Source organism: Chiloscyllium punctatum, chromosome 36 (assembly GCF_047496795.1).
Source record: "Chiloscyllium punctatum isolate Juve2018m chromosome 36, sChiPun1.3, whole genome shotgun sequence".
NCBI classification, from domain to species: Eukaryota; Metazoa; Chordata; class Chondrichthyes; order Orectolobiformes; family Hemiscylliidae; genus Chiloscyllium; species Chiloscyllium punctatum.
Window position 1 is genome coordinate 40,574,658 of NC_092774.1, and position 21,081 is coordinate 40,595,738.

A 21,081-nucleotide genomic window follows, 5' to 3' on the forward strand; every position below is an offset into this window, starting at 1 on the left:
CAGTAAAGGTAGAGGGTTGGTGCTGCTCATCAAAGCACTGATCACAGGGTAGTCTGGTATCAGTTTGGATTTCAGTTCCGGATTTCTCTGTCCACTGTTGATCTCCCTGTTCCACAGAGTAAGATGCTGGTCTGTTCTCAGCTCTGCTGAATTTCTGCTGAAGCTTTAACACCCTCTTTTACACGTTCGGGAAAAATAAACATTTATTCAATCGAGACCCAATCCATATTCTCCCAGACTGTCAACCAGTCCAAGTAAATCTGAAGTAGGGGTCTCCCAGGATTCTGATAGTGCTCTACCTGAGGAATTCTCTCTCCCTGACATCTAACTATTAATATCCAGCTATGATTTACAAACATACTTGCTCCAACAGAAATAAAGCATCTGTTATCAAATAGACATCTAGATATCCAGCATGGAAACAGGGTTTCTCTATTACACACATAGAACCACACTCTCAATGGGGATGAATTTGTATTTGAAGCATTACATTTGCAGATACATTCTATTTTGCTCAAAAATTCTAAATTGGAGGAAGGACACATTTGACGGTATCAGGCAAGAACTTTCAAAAGCTGATTGTGCACCAATGCTTTCAGGTAAAGGGATGGCTGAAAAATGGGAAGCCTTCAGAACTGTGATAACTAGAGTCGAGAGAAAGTATATTCTTGTTTGGGTGAAAGGAAAGGCTGGTAGGTATAGGGAATGCTGGATGACTGGAGAAATTGAGGGTCTGGTTCAGAAAATGGAAGAAGCATATGTCCGGTATAGACAGGATAGATCGAGTGAAGCCTTACAGTATAAAGGCAGTAGGAATATACTTAAGAGAGAAATCAGGAGGGGAAAACAGGGGACATGAGATAGCTTTGGCAACTAGAGTTAAGGAGAATCCAAAGGATTTTACAAATACATTAAGGACAAAAGAATAAGTCGGGAGAGAATAGGGCCCCTCAAAGATCAGTAAGGTAGCCTTTATGTGGAACCGCTGGAGATGGGGGAGATACTAAACGGGTATTTTGCATCCGAGTTTACTGTGGAAAAGGACATGGGAGATATAGAATGTAGGGAAATAGATGGTGACATCTTGAAAAATGTCCATATTACAGAGGAGCAAGTTCTGGATGCCTTGAAATGAATAAAAGTGGATAAATCCCCAGGACCTGATCAAGTGTACCCTAGAACTCTGTGGGAATCTAGAGAAGTGATTGCTGGGCCTCTTGGTGAGATATTTGTATCATTGATAGTCACAGGTGAGGTGCTGGAAGACTGGAGGTTGAATAATGTTGTGCCACTGTTAAAGAAAGGTGGTAAAGACAAGCTACAGAACTATAGACCAGTGAGCCAGACGTTGGTGTTGTTGGAGGAAATCCAACTGAGGGACAAGATGTACATGTATTGGAAAGGATAGGACTGTTTAGGGATAGTCAACATGGCTTTACGTGTGGGAAATCATGTCTCACAAACTTGAATGAATTTTTTTGAAGAACTAACGAAGGGAACTGATGAGGGCAGAGAATAGATGTGATCGATATGGACTTCAGTAAGGTGTTCAACAAGGTTCCCCATGGGAGACTGGTGAGCAAGGTTAGATCACGTGGAATACAGGGAGAACTTGCCATTTGGATACAGAACTGGCTCAAAGGTAGAAGGTGGTGGTGGAGGGTTGTTTTTTTCAGACAGGAGGCCTGTGACCAGTGGAGTGCCACAAGGATCTGTACTTTTCTTCATTTATATAAATGATTTGGATGTGAGCATAAGAGATATAGCTATAAGTTTGTTGATGACACTAAAATTGGAGGTGTAGTGGACAGCGAAGGAGGTTACCTCAGATTACAACAAGATCTTGATCAGATGGGCCAATGGGCTGAGAAGTGGCAGATGGAGTTTAATTCAGATAAATGTGAGGTGCTGCATTTTGGTAAAGCAAATCTTAGCAGCAGTTATACACTTCATGGTAAGGTCCGAGAAAGTATTGCTGAACAAAGAGGTCTTGGAGTGCAATTTCATAGCTCCTTGAAAGTGGAGTCGCAGGTAGTGAAGAATAGGATAGTGATTGGATGGTGAAGAAGGCATTTGGTCTGTTTTCCTTTAATAGTCAGAGTATTGAGTACAGGAATTGGGAGGTCATGTTGCGGCTGCACAGGACATTGGTTAGGCCACTGTTGGAATATTACATGCAATTCTGGTCTCCTTCCTATCGGAAAGATGTTGTGAAACTTGAAAGGGTTGAGAAAAGATTTACAAGGATGTTGCTAGGATTGGAAGATTTGAGCTATAGGGAGAGGTTAAATAGGCTAGGACTGTTTTCCCCGGAGCGTCAGAGGCTAAGGGGTGATCTTACAGATATTTATAAAATTATGAGGGGTTTGGATAGGATAAATGGACCAAGTCTTTCCCCTGGGGTGGGGGAGTCCAGAACTAGAGGGCATGGGTTTAGTGCGAAAGGGACCTAAGCGGAAAGTTCTTCGCTCAGGGGGTGGTATGTGCATGGGATTAGCCGCCAGAGGAAATGGTGGAGGCTAGTCTGGATGGGCATATGAATAGGAAGAGTTTGGAGGGATATGGGCAAGTTGCTGGCAAGTGGGACTTGATTGGGTTGGGATATCTGGTTGTCATGGATGAGTTGGACTGAAGGGTCTGTTTCCATGCTGTCCATCTATGACTGTATAACTCTGAATGCACAATGTGCTGGCAGTCAATGAAGGCAGCCAATACATGTAATATTTTGTAAATTTCACTTGGCAAATCGAAGCAGGCTGACTCAAGATTGCGATACAGACAGACTCTGACCTCACTCCTTTCATGCATTATCTGACCTGAGATGTCACCTTTTCTTATAAAACCTTAAGTTATCTCGAGTAGAAGCCTGACAGGAAGTTCTGGGACTTGCATATTATTGATACCTGCAACCCATTCTAAAAGATGAAAGACTTAACAATCCAGGTTTGTTCAGTATATAATTTCAGTGGCAGGACACTGTAATGTTTTTTCATGAATTCTGTGTCTTATGATCTTGTACTCCACAACCAACTGAATAAGATGCAGCACTCCGAAAGCCGGTGCTTCGAAATAAACTTGTTCGACTGTCACCTTTTATTGTGTTATATGTAACTTTATCCAGGTTGGGGTGGATTCGCCATGTTAAATGACCCATTGTGTTCTGCTTTGGAAGTGTTCAGGTGGATTGGCAGTGTTCAGTTACCCATATCGTCGAGGGATGTGCAGGTTAGGGTGGATTGACTGTGCTAACTTACCCACAATGCCCAGGGATGAGCAGGTTAGCATGGATTGGCCGTGCTAACTTAACCTCCACACCCCTGGGCACTATGGGTAAGATGGATTCACTGTGCTAAATTCACTCTTTCATTTAGAGAGTGGTGCATGTAAGGAATGAGCTGCCAGAGGAAATGGTGGATGCTTGTACAATTATGACATTTGAAAGGCATCTGGATGGAAATATAAAATGGAAGGGTTTAGAGGGATATCGGCCAAACGATGGCAAATGGGTCTGGATTAATTTAGAATATCTGGTTGGCATTGATGAGTTGGACTGTTTACATGCTGTATATCTCTGACTCTGGCTTGTCACATCTGTATGTTCAGTTTCTCCCTGGTGTCGGTGTTAATGCCTTTGATATCTCATCTTGCTCTCTCCTTTCCAGGGATGTTAACCACTTCATGTCTGGTTGTTCCTCAAGAACTTGCATTGCAGGTTCACCCTGAACTGACACTATTTTGTGAGCTTCCCAAAATCAGACCTGCTCACTCTCAGCAGTGGAGTTATCCAAAATTCAGAGAGATGTCAGTCTTGAAGTTTTTGCTGTTCTGCCCCTGTAAGATCCTGAATCAACATCTTCAGGAGAATTAGTTAGAGCGGTGTGAGAACAGCGGGGGAGAGAGAGAGTAGGATGGTGCTTTCCATTTTCAGTGTGGGATAACAAAAGAAAAGAATGTTCCGCAGAAAGTAGAATTGCTTGTTCTGAATTTCTACCTTGCACTGACAGTCATGACTTTTGTCATCTCTTTTTACAAAGCATTTGATGATCTGAAGACGGAAGTATCAAAATCAACAGATGAAGGGCTGATGCCCGAAACATCAACTTTCCTGCCCCTCAGATGCTGCCGGACCTGTTGTACTTTTCCAGCGCCGCACTGTTCAACTCTGACTCTCCAGCTTCTGCAGTCCTCACTTCGATGTCAATGTCCGACGGTCACTCAATCCATCAGGACTGCAACAATTTTTGATTGTGATTCTGTGAGAAGGAGCAAAGCCTTTTGGTTCCTGTTGGAGCACGTCTTCAGCATCAATGGGACTGGATGAGAGACCCTACTGTTGCAGCGCACTGATTGTGGAACCTGAAGCAGTTATACAGCCTGGAAAGAGGAATTCACGGCAGGGAGGGGCTGTACATGCGTTTGTGTGCAACTGAAGCTTCTGCCATGGAGAAACCCAATGGATCCCTCCCCGGGCAGAAACCGTGGAAGTGTGGCGACTGCGGAAAAGGCTTCCGTGTCCCTTCTATCCTGGAGACTCATCAGCGCAGTCATACTGGGGAGAGGCCATTCACCTGCCCCGAGTGCGGAAAGGGCTTCAGCTATGCCTCCGACCTGGTGAGGCACCAGTGGGTCCACACCAGGGAGAGGCCCTTCAGCTGCCCCGAGTGTGGGAAGGTCTTTACCCAGGCCTCCAACCTGCTGGCCTACCGGCAGGTGCACATCGGAGAGAGGCAGTTCACCTGCTCTCAGTGTGAGAAGGGCTTTACCCCCGCTTCCCATCTGTGGAGGCACCAGCGAGTTCATGTGCCATCGCAGGGGGATGAAAGAAGGGATAGCCAATTGCCTTATTGACTGGACTATCAACCCAGTTCCAGGGACTGCCAGGTTTGAATCCCGCCGTGGCAGATGGTGGAATTGGATTTCGGTCAGAAATCTGGAGTTCAGAACCTAATGAAGAAATGAATGTTTGGGAGACATCACCCATCTGATTCACTCACATCCCTTTTCAGGGAAGGAAACTGCTAATGTGGGGAAGGATTCACTCAGTCATCCCAGCTGCATCCTTTACCAGGTCTGGCCTACACATAACTCCAGACCCACAACATCATGGTTGACTCTTCATTGCCCATCACTGCCACCGGTCATTGAGTGGGGAAAGACTTACTTGTTTACAGGGTATGGGTTGAAATTGCTGAGTGAGGCAATACTTCCAACAGTTAAGGCTGTACCAAGGATCCAATTACAAACTGACAACTCGGTGGTGATCATAGTAAAGAATGTGAGGTTGTGTGGGGTGGGGGTGCACTCTTTGACCTTAAGCTATTTAAAAAGCAGCTACTTTTTCTACATCTTTTTGCTTGGGGGGGGGGGGGGGGGGAATCTGAAGCTGTAACAACGTTGGGTCACAATAAAGGTTACCTGAACTTATCACCGGGCTCAGACTCTCATTGAAGACTTTGAGCTCCAAGAGGTTTTTGTTTTAAAGCTGCTCATTTCATTTCAGCCTCCTGCACTAAGTTTCCAATGTCATGTATCAGATGGAGCAGTGAATGAGTAGCTAGTATCGTTAGAAGTTGTAAATTTTTCAGAAGTGCAGGTACTGCACCGTTTCATCAGCATTGTATAGTTTACTGGCAGCAGCGGGAGATGTGGGCTGCGTCCACTGGAAACGGTGTGGAGGTGCCGGTGTTGGACTGGGGTAGATAAAGTTAAAAATCACACAACACCAGGTTATAATCCAACAGATTTATTTGGAAGCACTAGCTTTCAGAGTGCTGCTCCTTCATCGGGTAACTGTTGGCCGGGGAATAATACACCGATTGTCGAGCAAAAGATCACAGTGTCATGCGACTGATAGGACATATTGAACAAACCTAGATTGTTGTTATGTCTTTCATCTTTTAGAATGGGTTGCAGGTTTTAGTTCATTAATATGCAAATCCCAGAACATCTTTAAAGTCACGTTCTTGAGATGACAATGTTTTATATTTTAAAAAAAGTGACATCTCAGCTCAGACAATGCATTAAAGATGTGAGGTTTGAGTCTGTCAGTATTCCAATCTTGAATCAGACTGGTTCTATTTCCAAAGTAGGAATGTATAAAATATTGCATGGATTGACTGCCTGCAGATTGTGTGCTTTTTGAGCAAAATTGAAAGTATCTGCAAATATAATTCGGCCAATACAAATTCAATCCATAGAATTTTGTGTGAGTGCGTGCGTAAGAGTGAACTGAGTGTGATGGAGTTTAAGCCTGTGAGTGTGTTGTGGGGCATGTGTGTGTGTCTGTGTCTATGAGAGAGGTATGAATAAAAGTGAGAGGTTGCATTTTGCTAAACAAGGAAGGGCTGGACATAGTGAGTTTTGAGAAGATTTGTAGCTCAGGTTGAGGTTTTGGATGTACGTTTGCTTGCTGAGCTGCAAGGTTCATTTCCAGACGTTTCGTTACCTACTGGGTAACGTCTTCAGTGGGCTTCAGGAAAAGAATGCAGGAATTTTCTGCATTGCTATGTTCAGTTAATGGTAGGTCCCTGGGTCGTGTTGTAGAACAGAGACACTTTGGCAGGGTGGGTGGGGGGAGTGGTTAGGGGGTTCAGGTATTTAGTTCTTTGAAAGTTGCATCACTGGTAGACAGGTGGAAGAGAAGGCATTTTGCACCATTGCCTTCACTGTCCACCCGATTGAGTATAGAAGTTGGGACATCACGTTGAGGTTGTACAGGATGTTGGTGAGGTCACTTTCTGGGTACTGAGTACAGTTTTGGTGGCTCTGTAATAGGAAGAATACTATTAGAGAGGGTTCCATAAAGATTTACCAGGATGTTGCCTGGACTGGAGGGTTTGAGTTATAAGGAAAGGTTGGGACTGTCTTCCTTGGAGTGTATGGGGTTGAGGGGTGACCTTACTAAGATTTATAAAATCATTAGAAGTGGAGGTAAAGTGAATAGCAAAGAGCTCTTCCTTTGGACCATAAGACATAAGAGTGGAAGTAAGGTCATAAGTCCACTCCGCCATTTAATCATGGCTGACGGGCATTTCAACTCCACTTACCCATACTCTCCCCATAGCTCTTAATTCCTTGTGATACCAAGAATTTATCAATCTCTGCCTTGAAGACATTTAATGTCCCGGTCTCCACTGCGCTCCATGGCAATGAAATCCACAGGCCCACCACTCTCTGGCTGAAGTTATGTCTCCTCATTTCCATTCTAAATTGACCCCCTCTAATCATCAGGCTGTGCCCATGGGTCCTGGTCTCCCTGCCTAATGGAAACACTTACCAGCGTCCATGCATTATCTTGTAAGTTTCTATTAGATATCCCCTCAACCTTCTAAACTCTAATGAATATAATTCCAGGATCCTCAGCTGTTCATCGTCTGTTAGGCCTATGATACCAGCGATCATTGCGTGCATCTCCGCTGGACACGCTTCAAGTGCCACTATATCCTTACTGAGGTGTGGGGCCCAAAATTGGACACAGTATTCTAAATGGGGCCTAACCAGAGCTTCATAAAGTCTCAGTAGCACATCACAGCTTTTACATTCCAACTCTCTTAAGATAAATAACAACATTATATTTACTTTCTTCCGCACGGACTCAACCTGCAAGTCAACTTTTAGAGAATCTTGGACTAGCAGTCCCAGATCCCTTTTGTACTTTGGCTTTATGAATTTTCTCACTGTTTAGAAAATAGTCCATGCCTGTATTCTTTTTTCCGAAGTGCAAGACCTCACATTTGCTTACATTGAATTTCATCAGCCATTTCCTGGACCACACTCCTAAACTGTCCAAATCTTTCTGCAGCCTCCCCACCTCCTCAGAACTACCTGCCTGTCTGCCTAACTTTGTATCATCAGCAAACTTCGTGGGAATGCCCCCAGTCCCTTTATCCAGATCATTAACATATAAAGTGAACAGCTGCAGCCCCAACACTGAGCCCTGAGGGACACCACTTGTCACCAGCTACCATTCCAAAACAAAACCTTTTATCCCAACTCTCTGCCTTCTCTCAGGCAGCCTATCCTCAATCCATGCCAGTAGCTCAACTTTAATACCATGGACCCTGACTTTACTCAGCAGCCTCCTATGAGGCACCTTTACAAAAGTCTTTTGGAAATCGAGGTAGATAACATCCTCGGGGTTCCCAAGTCTAACCTACTTGTTAACTCTTCAAGTTTGTCAGGTACGACCTCCCCTTACTAAATCCATGCTGACTTATTTTAATCCAACCATGCACTTCCAAGAATTTAGAAATCTCATCCTTAACGATAGATTTTAGAATTTTATCTACAACTGAGGTTAGGCTAATCGGCGTATAATTTTCCAGCTTTTCTCTTGATCCTTTCTTGAACAAAGTACTTACGACAGTGATTTTCCAATCATCTGGTACTTTCCCTGACTCCAGTGATTTTTGAAAGATTACAACCAACAGCTCTGCTAATTCTTCAACCACCTCCATCAGAACGCTAGGCTGTAGCCATCAGGGCCATGAGATTTTTCAATTTTTCGACCTATTAGCTTTTCTAGCACTTTCTTTTTTATAATGGCTACTATACTCAACTCTGCCCCTTAACTCTCCTTAATTGTTAGGATATTACTCATGTCTTCCACTGTGAAAACTGACACAAAGTATTTATTAAGTTCTTCAGCTATTTTCTCATCTCCCATCACTAACCTTCCTGCATCAATTTGGAGCAGCCCAATTTCTACGTTTGCCTCTCGTTTGTTTCTTGCGTATTGCAAAAAACTTTTCCTGTCATTTCGAACATTACTGGTCCGCTTACCTTCATATTTGATCCTCTCCTTCCTTATTTCTCTCTTTGTTATCTTCTGTTTGTTTTTGTAGTCTTCCCAAGCTTCTGATTTCCCAGTGGTCTGGCCACTTTATCGGCTCTCTTTTTCGTTGATACATTTCATGACTTCCTTTGTCAGCTATGGCAGTCTTCTTGCCCCCTACCCCGCCCGATAATCTTTCTTTTTGGGGGGAATGAACCTCTGTACTGTGTCCTCAATTACACCCAGAAATTCCTGCTATTGTTGCTCTACTATCTTCCCCACTAGGCTCTGCTTCCAGTCAATTTTGTCAGTTCCTCTCTTATTGCCCTTTATTTAACTGTAATACCATTCCGTCTAGTTTTGCCTTCTCTCTTTCAAACTGCACGCTGATCTCTACTATATTATAATTGCTGCCTCCTAAGTGTTCCTTTTGCTTTAAGATTTTTAATAAAGTCTGGCTCATTACATAGCACTAAGAATTGAAATACGCTCAGTGAGGCCACAGTTGAGGACACTGTGTAAGGGGCGAATGGCCTATTCCTAGCCTTTTGAAATTGGTTCTGGCTCTGTGGAAATAGAACCATTGAGTTGTAGAGCACAAAAAAACAATCCTTTGGTATGGGCCGACCAGATAGCCTAAATTAATCTCATCCCACTTGCCAGCACTTCGTCCATATCCCTCTAAAACTTCCTATTCAAGTACCTATCCAGATGCCTTTTAAATGTTGTATTTGTACCAGCCTCCACCATTTTTCCTGGCAGCTCATTCAGTTCACACACCAACCTACATGTGAAAAGGTTGCCCTTTGGGGCCGTTTTAAATCTTTCCCCTTTCACCCAGAAACTAATGCCCTCTTGTACTGGACTCCCCCGCCCCAGGGAACACCTTATCTTTTTCTCATGCCCAGACCTGTCAAGATCTTCTAAACCTCCATAAGGTCACCCCTCAGCCTCCAATGCTCCAGGGAAAATACCCCCAGCCACTTCAGCCTCTCCCTGAAGCTCAAACCCTCCAACCCTAGCAACATTCTTACAAATAATTTCTGAACTCTTTTAAGTTTCACAACATCCTTCTTGTTTAGTGAGTAATAGGCTGTGAACAATCTATTTTGTTCAGGTCGTAAGAGGGGGCTTTTCTTGAGGCGAATTAACTTTCACACTTTTTTTTAATTCTTGAGTTCCTTTTAAATTTTTCCCCTCTCACCCTAAACCTGTGCCCTCTAGTTTGGGATTCCCCCTCCCCTGTTGAAGAGACAGGCAAAAGGAATGAGATGTGCAGTCACAGGGGAAAAAAATTGTTGCTCCCGCCTTTTTTATCCCAAATTGGCAATTGGACACAAACTCTGTCAGTAACAACCAGCGCCGGTCGCCATTGGTCAGGTGGAGTTAGGTGTGTTCTGATTGGGCGGGGCGTGGATGACGTGCGTCACTGAACGAGGAGACGTAAGAAGAAGAAAAACAAAGATGGCGGCGCGAGGCTGCGGTTTTCTCATCGACTCAGCGGGCGGTTTCTGACGGAGGGAGGGGGGCAGACAGGCATCGTTTACCTCAGAAAATACCTTTAAAATACATTTCAAATTAAAGCCGGAACTTTTCAAACAAAAGTTGTGAAGAAAAGGAGACAGTCCCCGGTGGGGTTTATTGTTTATTTTTGTATAATTTCCGGGGCCCGGGAAGGGGGAGGTGACGGTTACCGGGTGAACGAGAAAACAAATTAAAAATGTCGGCGGTGGAGGAGAGAGAGCCGGCGCCCGCGGCTTCTTCGGCGGCGGCCGGAGCCCAGGAGCTCAACAACCCCCCGGAGCTGGAGGAAGGTCCGAGCTCCAAGAAGCGGGGGGTCCGGCTGGAGGCTGGATTTGCTCAAGGCTTGTATCTATTAACTTATTTAAATGGTACCTACTGTATGGGGCTATGGTTTACATTAAAACCGGAGCATCATGTCAGAGTGTTTGTTTATATTGAGCAGTTGTAGTTGGTAAAATACACTCCCTGGAGGAGCACCTTCTGTGATGCTGCATTTCTTACCTTCTGCCCTTCCCCCATTTGTTATCTCACATCTCGATTTTACATTCTTTTGGTCAAATTTAATTTCACATTAATCGGGCATGGTATTCACTGTGTGCTATCAATTTGTTTGTTGGAATATTGTAAGACAAAATTAATGGTGTAATTTCATTTCTGATGTCAGAGTTTGACATTGAATGTGCAGGTGTGAATACCAGTAAGTTGTGAAAATAAATCAAGAACTATAGACAATAGACAATAGACAATAGATGCAGGAGTAGGCCATTCTGCCCTTCGAGCCTGCACCGCCATTCAATATGATCATGGCTGATCATTCCTAATTAGTATCCTGTTCCAGCCTTATCTCCATACCCCTTGACTCCACTATCTTTAAGAGCTCTATCCAATTCTTTCTTAAAAGAATCCAGAGACTGGGCCTCCACTGCCCTCTGGGGCAGAGCATTCCACACAGCCACCACTCTCTGTGTGAAGTAGTTTCTCCTCATCTCTGTCCTAAATGGTCTACCCCGTATTTTTAAGTTGTGTCCTCTGGTTCGGCACTCCCCCATCAACGGAAATATGTTCCCTCCTGCCAGAGTGTCCAGTCCTTTCATAAGCCTATACGTTTCAATCAGATCCCCTCTCAGTCTTCTAAACTCAAGGGTATACAAGCCCAGTCGCTTCAGTCTTTCCGTGTAAGGCAATCCTGCCATTCCAGGAATTGACCTCGTGAACCTACGCTGCACTCCCTCAATAGCCAGAATGTCTTTCCTCAAATTTGGAGACCAGAACTGTACACAGTACTCCAGGTGTGGTCTCACCAGGGCCCTGTACAGCTGCAGAAGCACCTCTTTGCTTCTATACTCAATCCCTCTTGTTATGAAGGCCAGCATGCTATTAGCCTTCTTCACGACCTGCTGTACCTGCATGCTTGCCTTCATTGACTGGTGGACAAGAACACCCAGATCTCTCTGAACAGCCCCTTTACCTAATTTGATACCATTGAGGTAGTAATCTGCCTTCCTGTTCTTGCCACCAAAGTGGATAACCAGACATTTATCCACATTAAACTGCATCTGCCATGCATCTGCCCACTCACCTAACTTGTCCAGGTCACCCTGTAATCCCCTAACATCCTCATCACATTTCACCCTACCACCTAGCTTTGTGTCATCAGCAAATTTGCTAATGTTATTGCTGATACCATCTTCTATATCATTTACATATATTGTAAAAAGCTGCGGTCCCAGCACGGATCCCTGCGGTACCCCACTGGTCACTGCCTGCCATTTCGAAATGGAGCCGTTAATCACTACCCTTTGTTTCCTGTTAGCCAACCAATTCTCTATCCAATCTAGTACTTTGCCCCCAATCCCGTGCGCCCTAATTTTACTCACTAACCTCTTGTGTGGGACTTTATCAAAAGCTTTCTGAAAGTCCAGGTACACTACATCCACTGGATCTCCCTCGTCCATCTTCCGAGTTACATCCTCAAAAAATTCAAGAAGATTAGTCAAGCATGATTTCCCCTTCATAAATCCATGCTGACTCTGTCCTATCCTGTTACTATTATCCAGATGTGCCGTAATTTCATCCTTTATAATAGACTCCAGCATCTTTCCCACCACTGAGGTCAGACTAACTGGTCTATAATTTCCTGCTTTCTCCCGCCCACCCTTCTTAAAAAGTGGCACAACATTAGCCGCCCTCCAATCCTCAGGAACCAACCCCGATTCTATTGAACTCTGGAAAATAATCACCAGCGCATCCACGATTTCCCGAGCCACCTCCTTCAGTACCCTGGGATGCAGGCCATCAGGTCTTTAACAAATGCAGTTCACTGATATTAATGGCTTTGTCTCATTTCAGGGTGCTGATTCAAGTCTGAGAAACAGACTCTTTCATCCCGTCATCCAATTTAATTAAAGTCTGATAGAAAATAATTCTTGCAGGCTAAAATTTATAAGTCCGTTGCGCTTGACATGGTCTCCTTTGCATTAGGGAGATTGGACTTGCAGAACGTTTCGGAGAACACCTCTGGGACACGCGAACTAAATGATCCACCGCCCTGTGGCTGAACACTTTAACTACCCCTCCCACTCAGGTAAGGCATGTGTGTCCTGGGCTGCCTCCATCGCCAAACTCTAGCCACCTGACACCTGGAGGAAGAACACTTCATCTTCCATTATGGGACCATCCAACAAATGGGATCAATATAGATTTCACCAGTTTCCTCAATTCCACCCTCCCCCTTAACAAGCTTTATGGGATCAGAAAAAAAATGCATTTTCGTCTTATACTTTGGTAGACATGGTAACTAGACTTAATCTACAATAATCTATAAAGAGAAAAGGATCATAAGTCACGGTAATGGAAACATTGATAAGGAATGAAAGGGGGGAATGCTAGCTAAGATACAGTGGAAATGGGGAGAATTTCATGCCAAACTAATTTAGAGGTATGTGGGAAAATATAGACACTGCTGTACTGAACATGACAGCAAACTGTCCTTTTCAGAAAGGTGCATTTGCAAGACGTCAGACGGAGATGCATAAAATTCCTACAGTGCAGAAAGAGGCCATTTGTCACATTGAGTCTGCACTGACCCACCAAAGAGCATCCCATTCAGAATCACTCCATGCCCCTGCATTTACCATGGCTAATCCACCTAGACTACACATCATGGAGCAATTTATCCCGGTCAGTCCACCCACCCTCCATATCTTTGGACTGTGGGAAGAAATGCATGTGGACAGGGCGAATGTGCAAACTCCACACAGTCGATCACCTGAAGTTGGGTTTGAACCTGGGTCCCTGGCATTGTGAGGTAGCAGTGCTAAGCACCGTACTTCCCCAATATGTTATAAAATTTGAATAAATCCACTAAGTTGTAAATTTGTCCATATGAAGAAATTACTGCAAATGATTGGAAGCAACGGTCCATATGAAATCCTTTTGAGTGTGATCCAAAACGTAATTCATTAATGACTGAAAATGCTTCGACCTCTGGAATGGTCTGCGAGAGCATGTGTTGGAATTAGATTCAATTATGGCATTCAAAAGAGAGTTGGATCATTAAACTGAAAAGGAAAGTAATTGCAGTGTTCGGTGAAGAGAGGTACTAGGTTCTGTGGTGATTATAATGTCAGTTAGGTGGATCGCACAGAATGTGAATTCCTTGATTGGGGCTGTTAATCTGGTCCAATCAGGGAGCCCTGGCTGACAGAAACAGGTATGTCAGAGGTTCTTTTCACTCTGAGCAAACTGGACCAGTGTCAAGGTTTCTGCACATGCAAATAAAGGGTAACATGGTGACACGCCTCTGTGGGGTTGTTTCAGGTACAATCCCCATATTTCCAGGCTGGCTGTCTCCCATTGGATAGTTGACATGTGAATTTCCTGGTCGAGGAGGTGCATGTCTGGGGATTGACCAATAGGAAGCCCAGAAGGACCGGAAGGTGCCTGCTCCTCCAACCAATCAGAGTTCCCCAACCCCTCCCCCATGTCTAAATGCAGAAGTTGGACCATGAGCTTCTGAAGCTGCTGCTGCTGCTCCTCTCTCAATGAAGATTGATCTTCACCTCAAAGTGCAACTTTCTCCTTCTGTCCAACATTTGTTGGTACAACACTTTTTTTTTGAAGGGTGCCATCTTTCCTGATCATCACAATTAAAGGGGTGTTTTCCACATGACATTCAAAGGGACGGTCAGTTAGGAAGGCAGGGTCATGACTTGTGTTATTGTGTGGTATGTGTGAAAGCTGCAACAAGACATCTCAACTGCGAAGCTCAGTGCTCTGACTGATGAAAGCAAGCAGGCCAAAAGCCTTTCCTGTCTACCTGTGACTCCACCTTCGAGGAGCTATGAACCTGCCACCCAGACCTCTCAGTTTGAATACTGCATGTGAAACAGATTCGATGCTTATTGGTAGACATTATTAGTTGGTACTTATCTTGACTATTTCAGTACCTTATCTCGATACATAATTTATGGCTCTCTAATAGTATATTTTTGTTATTCTTTTCTGCCTTAATATAGCACTGAATCTATTTCACATGCAGTGTCTCGAATCAAGAAGTTCGAGACACTGCATGTGACACTGCAGTGTCTCGAAGAAGTCCTAGAAAGTGGAGTCATGGGTAGACAGGGAGATGAAGAAGGCTTTCAGCATGCTTGGTTTCATCAGTCAGAGCATCAAGTATAGGAGTTGGGACATCTTGTTGCAGCTGTACAAGATGTTAGTAAGGAGTACAGTATGCAATTCTAGTCACCCTACTGTTGGAAGGATATTACTAACTAGAAAGGATGCAGAAAAGATTTACTGCGATGCGACTTGGCTGGAAGGTTGTTATAAGGAGAGGCTGGATAGGCTAGGACTTCTTTTTTCCCTGGATCACAGGGGACTGAGACGTAATATAAAATCACGAGAGGCATAGATAAGGTAGACAGCCAAAGCTTTTTCCCCATGTGGGGGTCTAAACTTAGAGGACATAAGTTTAAGGTGAGTGGAGGAGAGATATAAATGGGTCCAGAGGGGCAAACGTTTACACAGAGAGAGTGGAGAATGTCTGGAACAGATTGGCAGAGGTGGTGGTGCAAGCGAATACAATTTTGTCATAGAGTCATGGAAACAGACCCTTTGGTCTAACCCGTCCATGCCGACCAGATATCCCAACCCAATCTAGTCACACCTGCTAGCACCCGGCCCATATCCCTCCAAACCCTTCCTATTCATATACCCATCCAAATGCCTCTCAAATGTTGCAATTGTACCAGCCTCCACCACATCCTCTGGCACCTCATTCCATACATGTACTACCCTCTACCTGAAAAAGTTGCCCCTTAGGTCTCTTTTATATCTTTCCCCTCTCACCCCAAACCTATGTCCTCGAGTTCTGGACTCCCCGACCCTAGGGAAAAGACTTTGCCTATTTATCCTACCCATGCCCCTCATAATTTTGTAAACCTCTATAAGGTCACCCCTCAGCCTCCGACGCTCCAGGGAAACAGCCCCAGCCTGTTCAGCCTCTCCCTGTAGCTCAGATCCTCCAACCCTGGCAACATCCTTGTAAATCTTTTCTGAACCCTTTCAAGTTTCACAACATATTTCCAATAGGAAGGAGATCAGAATTGCATGCATTTTTCCAACAGTGGCCTAACCAATGTCCTGTACAGCCGTAACATGACCTCCCAACTCCTGTACTCAATACTCTGACCAATAAAGGAAAGCATACCAAACGCCTTCTTCACTATCCTATCTACCTGCGACTCCACTTTCAAGGAGCTATGAACCTGCACTCCAAGGTCTCTTTGTTCAGCAACACTCCCGAGGAACTTACCATTAAGTGTATAAGCCCTGCTAAGATTTGCTTTCCCAAATTGCAGCACCTCGCGTTAATCTGAATTAAACTCCATCTGCCACTTCGCAACCCATTGGCCCATCTGGTCCAGATCCTGTTGTAATCTGAGGTAACCCTCTTTGCTGTCCACTACACCTCCAATTTTGGTGTCATCTGCAAACTTACTAACTGTATCTCTTATGCTCGCATCCAAATCATTTATGTAAATGACAAAAAGTAGAGGGCCCAGCACCGATCCTTGTGGCACTCCACTGGTCACAGGCTTCCAATCTGAAAAATAACCCTCCACCACCACCGTCTGTCTTCTACCTTTGAGCCAGTTCTTATCCAAATGGTTTGTTCTCCCTGTATTCCATGAGATCTAACCTTGATAATCAGTCTCCCATAGGGAACCTTGTCGAACGCCTTACTGAAGTCCATAGAGATCACATCGACTGCTCTGCCCTCATCAATCTTCTTTGTTACTTCTTCAAAAAACTCAAACAAATTTGTGAGACATGATTTCCCACGCACAAAGCCATGTTGACTATCCCAAATCTGTACTTGCCTTTCCAAATACATGTACTTCCTGTCCCTCAGGATTCCTTCCAACAACTTGCCCACCACCGAGGTCAGGCTCACCGGTCTATAGTTCCCTGGCTTGTCTTTACCCCCCTTCTTAAACAGTGGCACCACTTTTGCCAACCTCTCGTCTTCTGGCACCTCATCTGTGACTATCGATGATACAAATATCTCAGCAAAAGGTCCAGCAATCACTTCTCTAGCTTACCATAGAGTTCTTGGGTACACCTGATCAGGTCCTGGGAATTTATCCACTTTTAACCGTTTCAAGACATCCAGCATTTCCTCCTCTGTAATCGGGACATTGTGCAAGATGTCACCATCTATTTCCCTACAGTCTATATCTCCCCCATTTTCTGTGGCTCCACACAAAGCCCGCCTTGCTGTTCTTTGATGGGCCCTATTCTCTCCCTTGTTACCTTTTTGTCCTTAATATATCAGTAAAAACCCTTTGGATTCTCCTTAATTCTATTTGCCAAAGCTATCTCATGTCCCCTTTTTGCCCTCCTGATTTCCTTTTTAAGTATACTCCTACTGCCTTTGTACTCTTCTAACGATTCTCTCTCTCTATCCTGTCTATACCAGACATATGCTTCCTTCTTCTTCTTAACCAAACCCTCAATTTCTTTAGTCATCCAGCATTCTCTGTACCTACCAGCCTTCCCTTTCACCCTGACAGGAGTATACTTTCACTGGATTCTTGTTATCTCATTTCTGAAGGCTTCCCATTTTCCAGCCGTCCCTTTACCTGCGAACATCTGCCTCCAATGATCTTTCGAAAGTTCTTGCGTAATACTGTCAAAATTGGCCTTTCTCCAATTTAGAACTTCAACTTTTAGATCTGGTCTATCCTCTTCCATCACTATTTTAAAACAAATAGAATTATGGTTGCTGGCCCCAAAATGCTCCCCCACTGACACGTCAGTCACCTGCCCTGCCTTATTTCCCAAGAGTAGGTCAAGTTTTCCACCTCTTCTAGTAGGTACATCCACATACTGAATTAGAAAATTGTCTTGTACACAATTAAGAAATTCCTCTCTATCTAAACCTTTAACACTATGGCAGTCCCAGTCAATGTTTGGAAAGTTAAAATCCCCAACCATAACTATCCTATTATTCTTACAGATAGCTGAGATCTCCTTACAAGTTTGTTTCTCAATTTCCCTCTGACTATTGAGGGCTATATAATATAATCCCAATAAGGTGATCATCCCTTTCTTATTTCTCAGTTCCACCCAAATAACTTCCCTGGATATATTTCCAGGAATATCCTCCCTCTGCACAGCTGTAATGCTATCTCTTATCAAAAATGCCACATCCCCTCCTCTCTTGCCTCCCTTTCTATCCTTCCTGTAGCATTTGTATCCTGGAACATTAAGCTGCCAGTCTTGCCCATCCCTGAGCCATGTTTCCGTAATTGCTATGATATCCCAGTCCCATGTTCCTAACCATGCCCTGAGTTCATCTGCCTTCCCTGTTAGGCCCATTGTATTGAAATAAATGCAGTTTAATTTATTAATCCTACCTTGTCCCTGCCTGCCCTGACTGTTGACTCACTTCTGTTCTCAGCTGTACCTGTTTCAGATCGATCTCTTTCCTCACTATCTCCTTGCGTCCCCCCCCGCCCCCCCCACCCCACACCCTTACTAGTTTAGATCCTCCCAAGCAGTTCTAGCAAATTACCCTGCCAGTATATTAGTCCCCTTCCAATTTAGGTGCAATTCATCCTTCTTTTACAGCTCACTTCTACCCCAAAAGAGATTGCAATGATCCAAAAATGTGAATCCTTCTCCCATACACCAGCTCCTCAGCCAAGCATTCATCTGCTCTATCCTCCTATTCATGCCCTCCCTAGCTCATAGCACTGGGAGAAATCCAGATATTACTACCCTTGAGGACCTCCTTAAATTTCTGCCTAACTCTCTCTAATCTCCCTTCAGAGTCTCAACCTTTTCCCTTCCGATGTCATTGGTTTCAATGTGGACAATGATCTCCTGCTGGCCCCTCTCCCCAGTGAGAACATTCTGCACCGTCCCCGAGACATCCCTAATCCTGGCACCAGGGAAACAACGCACCATTCTGCTTTTTCTCTGCTGGCCACAGAACGTCTGTCTGTACCTCTGACTACAGAATCCCCTAACACGATTGATCTCTCATTGCATTAGAGCCAGTCTCAATACCAGAAACCTGGCTGTTCGTGCTACATTCCCCTGAGAATCCATCACCCCCTATATTTTCCAAAACAGCATACCTGTTTGAAATGGGTATATCCACAAAAGACTCCTGCCTTTGTGCCGACCTCTCTCACCCTCCCTGGAGTTAACCCATCTATGTGACTGTATCTGAGACTTTCCCCCCTTCCTATAACTGCCATCAATCACATACTGATGCTGTTGCAAATTCCTCATCGCTTCTATCTGCCTGTCCAACCGATCCACTCAATCTGATAAGATTCGCATCCAACAGCATTTATGGCAGATATAATCCACAGTAATCCTTAAACTCTCTTTAAACTCCCACATCTGACAAGAAGTACATATCACTGCAAAGGTCATTTTTGCTCCTTCACAATCTACAGACCCAGAAAATAACACCGTTTTATTCCTCTACAAACACTGCCCCAGGTTAAATTAATAGCTATGGCTTATATTTTATGTTTAATCAAAAGACTTATCTCCAAAACCATATAATCAAGAAAGAATCCACTATGCTCACTACTGCAGCTTTTCTCTTTTACAGACTTAAAACAACAATTAACTTATCTGATTCTGTGCTGTGAACTTCGCCCAAGATTCCTCCAAGATTAGTTGTGAATTTCACTGTTTGTTAATTTTCCCAGTTGCACTCCGATGTCCAGCGATACACGAATTCAAACTGTCATTGAAGAAACATTTAGACAGGTACATGGATGGGAGGGGTATGGAGGGATATGGCCTAAATGCAGGGAATGGGACTAAATTAATTGTGAAAACTAGGCATCATGGGAACTGTTTCCATGCTGTAGACCTCTATGACTTAATTTCAACACAGAAGGTTAGAATCGTAGAATCCCTACAATGGGGAAGCAGGCCATTCGGTCCACCAAGTTTCCACCGACCCTCCAAAGAACATCCCACTCAGATCTACCCCAACCCTGCATTTTCCATGGCTAATCCCCCGAGCTTGCATATCCCTAGACACTGGTAATTTAGCATAGCCAATTCCCCTAACCTACGCATCCCTGAACACTATGGGTACTTCTGCACGGCAAATTCACCCTAACCTGCACCTCTTTGACTGTGGGAGGAAACCGATGCCGACACTGGGGTAATGTTCACACCCCACATGAACATTGCCCAAGGCTGGAATTGAACCTGGTCCCTGGTGCTGTGAGACAGCAGTGTTAACCACTGAGCCATTGTGCTGCCCATGGTGATTATGATACTAAAGGTTTTAATTTGATATTTTAAGTTAAGAACAACACCTGTGCCCCCGTAACCCGACAAGCTTTTTTTTTTGTTTCAAACACCCATTCAGTTTTGAAATCATTGATCCTTTGACTGGTGGGGAGAGTTTCAAAGAGATTTACCAGATGTTGTTGGGGATGGAGGGTTTGAGTTATGTGGATAGGATGGATCGGTTGGGACTCTTCTCACTGGAGCTTCAGACATTGAAGGTGACCTGGTAGAGGTTTATAAAATCTTGAGGGGTATAGATAAAGTGAATGAGGTGTATTTTCCATAGGCTGGGGGATTTCAAGACTATGGGGCACATTTTTAAGGTGGGAGGAGACAGAGTGGCAAAGGTTTTTTACACAGTGGTTCATGTGTGGAATGAACTGCCGGAGGAAGTGGTGGTGCTGCTACAATTACAACATTTAAAAGCAGAGGTTTGGGGGGGATATTGCATCAGCAGCAGGCAAGTGGGACGAGTTTAGTTTGTGATTATGTTCAGCAAGGACTAGTTGAACAGAAGGGTCTGTTTCCATGCCATACGACCCGAGGAGTCATTCAGGTTACGATGGTCTGACTATCCAGATAACGTATGTGCTCACATCTCTATTGGTCTCTGATCAAATGTTACGGTATATATAAGACGACAGAATGTAAAGGAAGATCTTTTGGTTTTGGGGATGTGGAAACCAGAATTGTCTGTTCTGAATCTCTGCGCTGACTTTCATAATCTCTTTATACAGGTTACAAGAAGGGAAGGATCTACAGAGAGAAATCTGAAAGCAAAAGTCATTTCAGGTTTGAAACAGCTACTCAACTCGCCATGATCTGAAGATCACAAGTCTCTGGACCTCCAATGTGAAACACTTATCTATTCTGTTGGCTTCAAAGGTTTTTAAACATCAGTGCGATTGGAAATGCATGGAGTGTGAGAACACCCACAGATGTGTGTG